A 3,835-nucleotide genomic window follows, 5' to 3' on the forward strand; every position below is an offset into this window, starting at 1 on the left:
GTAACAACTATAACTATCCAACAGCCGATTTTTTTAAATTTTGAGAGCGAGCGCTGAAAATGACCTTCAAGACTTTGAGTACCACTGTGAGAAAGGCGCTATATAAATAATAATTATATATATATATCATCCTTCTCCCTCACCATGGCCCTTCTTTTGTGTTCCCCTCACTCCCCTATGCCCCTTCATTTGTTGTTCCTCTATATCCTTTTTCCTCATGTCATCTTTCTTCTCTTTCCCTCCCAAGGCCCTTTTTTTTTTCTTTCCCTACCTCACCAATACCTGAATTTTATACGCTGTGGCCTTTGCATCCTTTTTTCTGTAATGTGACTTCAAAAATTTAAAATATAAAAAATCGACCATGACCTTAAATGCCTATTAGGGTCTGTTGACAATATTTTCTATATATATTTCACTACCTGGCCTGTATAGGTTTATATTTACATTATGATTCACTCATCACTAACAACTTTTGTCCACTAATACACGTGTTAGACTTACCTGTCTCTTATCCTTGATGTTTTCCAGATCAACGAAAATACTCTGCAGGCCGATCATCAGCCCCAAGCACGTCTCAGCCAAGTTCTGGTAAGTACCTAAATAAGGAATACAAAGTAGGTTTTAGAATAAAAAAAATGGATTGAAGATTAGATTTCTACTCCCAGAGTATTACATTCAAATAGTAGTACCCTGTCCCAGTTCCCTAGCCCATCACTAATAACTATTGTTCACTAATACACGTGTTACACTTACCTGTCTCTTATCCTTGATGTTTTCCAGATCACCGAAAAAAATCTGCAGGGCGATCATCAGCCCCAAGCACTGATCAGCCTAGTTCTGGTAAGTATCTAAATAAGTAATACAAAGTAGGTTGTAGAATAAAAAAAATGGATTGAAGAATAGATTTCTACTCCCAGAGTATTACATTCAAATAGTAGTACCCTGTCCCAGTTCCCTAGCCCATCACTAATAACTATTGTTCACTAATACACGTGTTACACTTACCTGTCTCTTATCCTTGATGTTTTCCAGATCACCGAAAAAAATCTGCAGGGCGATCATCAGCCCCAAGCACTGATCAGCCTAGTTCTGGTAAGTATCTAAATAAGTAATACAAAGTAGGTTGTAGAATAAAAAAAATGGATTGAAGAATAGATTTCTACTCCCAGAGTATTACATTCAAATAGTAGTACCCTGTCCCAGTTCCCTAGCCCATCACTAATAACTATTGTTCACTAATACAAGTGTTACACTTACCTGTCTCTTATCCTTGATGTTTTCCAGATCACCGAAAAAAATCTGCAGGGCGATCAGCCCCAAGCACGCCTCAGCCTAGTTCTGGTAAGTACCTAAATAAGAAATACAAACATAGGTTTTAGAAAAAAATAGATGTATTGAAGATTCGATTTTTCGCACAGAGTATTACATTCAAAATGTATCCTGTCCCAGTTCACTAGCCCTGTTACCTTTTTATTGGAAAGTTACTTTCCATGATCAAGTGTTGTGCTTCAAGATATAATGAACCAAACATTTTTCTTTCATGATTTCATACTAGAATCTGCTAGAACCGCAAATGAACCTACTTAATTACAGTATCTGATAATCAATTTTTCTTTGTTTTCTAATATTATCTTTGTTTTAGAAAGCAATAATGTAAGCCTGGTCCCCGTTTTTTTTTTTTTTTTCTTTCCAACCCATGCATAGTGGCATAGTGCTTGCTTACATTCTTTATTTATAAAATAACAATAATAAGAAGACAACAAAACAAATGTTATGATAGGACTATACATTTATAATGCTGCTTTATATTTCCTGCTCTTTCAAAATATTGAAAGTCAAATATTTGTTTAATTATCCATTGTATCGCGATTTTAATATAATGACTTTCATCAGCCTGATAAGGATTCTGCCGGCCATCCACTTGTTGCGACTATCAGCTGACCATTCTCTGCTAAATGTATGGCACACTATTCACCTTTTCATTAAAAAAATTTTTTTTTAATGCTTTACAATTTTTAAATAAAAATTTAAAATTCCAAATAAATATTGATGTCTTCACACAAACTTATCTATAATTTAGTATACCTTGGCTTGTGCTGATTTTATTCTAGATTTAACAGCGTTAGTAACTCGGATTCGGATCCCACCAGTAGCAGCCTTCGGAAGTGGAGAGATGCCCACTACTCCTCCACGTAAGTTATAACAAACTGAAAATGTAAACAAACAAGACAGGCAAAAATTATATTGACATTTTATGTAATTAAGCCTTTACTATATCAAAAATAATCAGCTACAAATGATTTATAACGCAATTTTTATACAAATAAATTTATTAAAGGGATACTAAATAAAAAAGAATTCTTTCATGATTCAGATAGAGCATGAGATTTTAAGCACCTTTCTAATTTACTCCTACTATCAATTTGTCTTTGTTCTCATGCTATCTTGATTTGAAAAAGCAGTACTGTAAGCTTTAGAGCCGGACCATTTATTGTTCAGCACCTGGGTAGCACTTTCTGATTTGTGGCTAAATGTAGCAAACCAATCAGCAAGCTCTACCAAGGTGCTGAACTAAAAATGGTCCGGGTCCTAACCTTTTATTAATGCTTTTTCTAATCAAGATAACATGAGAACAAAGAAAATTGATAATAATAGGAGTAAATTAGAAAGTGGCTTAAAATTGCATGTTCTATCATAATCATGAAAGAAAAGATGTGGGGTTAGTATCCCTTTAATTGAATATAACTTTTATTTAGATTTGACAGAGAGATAAAATCGGTCCATCCTGGATATTAAAATATATTTGAGCGAATAATGTATAATAAAAGTTTGTGGATAGTCTGTTGCTGTATTTTTCTTAGATATTATGGAAGAAATATTTTAGCGAGAGTCTTTCTATGTCTGTACAACATGTCTACAAATACATTGGTTTTCATACAACAAAATAATATTTGATTACTGTTTCATCGATTTCAGAACTATGCGGCATTTCTGCAGGTGGAAGCCATAGCAGTCAACTGCATTCACCTGTTCTTTGTGTAGAGGGAAGTCCTGTTGAAAATATTCAAGCAACATGCTTTTCACCATCGTCATCTGTCATCGTTGACCAAACATCAACAGAAGACCATGCCCCCATTGTGGATGAGCAGACAGCCCAGACTCAAGCTCCTCAACTGGAAGAACAACATCGGTATAGCCGGACGGAAGAATTACTTCTGGAAAATTTACTGGCAACAAAAAAATTAACAAAAGCAGTCAACAATATGAAAAAAGATGTCCATAGACACATAGACAGGGCATTAGCCCGTGTCAACAGAGATCAGAGGCAAGCAATTGATCAAATGCACGAATCCATATTGGATGCAATATATCTGAATCTACACAATGTTTCCTGACCTGAAACATAGATAGAACTTTATTATATAACTTAATTTTATGACTCACACTTGTGATACTTATATTATTTTACAAAGTTTAAAAATTGAAAGTTACATTAAAAACCGTCTTTATGAGCAGCACTCCATGCCGGTTTAATAAAAATTATTTTGAAGTAAACATGTATTGATAATTCTTACCCGTGAACTCCTTGTAGCATCCTCTTTTTTAAGGTCTGTCTCCTCCCTCAAAGTCAAGTCTACAGTTTTTCTTTAGAATTCTATGAAAAACATGAGAAAGAAACACAGAATATTTTATTAATAAATGTAAATAAATTATGGAATGTGTGGATTAAGTGGTAAATTTAAAAGTCACTCACTTGTTTGTGCCTCTGTGCAAAGCATTACTATTATTGTTTTTTTTTCTTATGAGGAGCGGACTTCCAGAATGACAACACTGT

The 3,835-nt window shown here is 34.3% G+C and overlaps 2 long non-coding RNA genes across 2 annotated transcripts; one reads left to right on the plus strand and one right to left on the minus strand.

Annotated features, from left to right (window-relative positions):
- Positions 1-1,038: 1,038 nt before the first annotated feature.
- On the plus strand, positions 1,039-2,181 carry LOC128651862 (uncharacterized). The gene is made up of 3 exons (XR_008401200.1): positions 1,039-1,092; positions 1,285-1,341; positions 2,112-2,181. It is a non-coding gene; the product is annotated as an uncharacterized LOC128651862 (long non-coding RNA).
- On the minus strand, positions 1,268-3,185 carry LOC128651861 (uncharacterized). Its single transcript, XR_008401199.1, has 3 exons — positions 3,028-3,185; positions 2,086-2,207; positions 1,268-1,349 (listed from the first exon to the last, which is right to left on the minus strand). It is a non-coding gene; the product is annotated as an uncharacterized LOC128651861 (long non-coding RNA).
- Between the last annotated feature and the right edge of the window lie 650 nt (positions 3,186-3,835).

This window comes from Bombina bombina, chromosome 3 (genome assembly GCF_027579735.1).
Source record: "Bombina bombina isolate aBomBom1 chromosome 3, aBomBom1.pri, whole genome shotgun sequence".
NCBI lineage: Eukaryota > Metazoa > Chordata > Amphibia > Anura > Bombinatoridae > Bombina > Bombina bombina.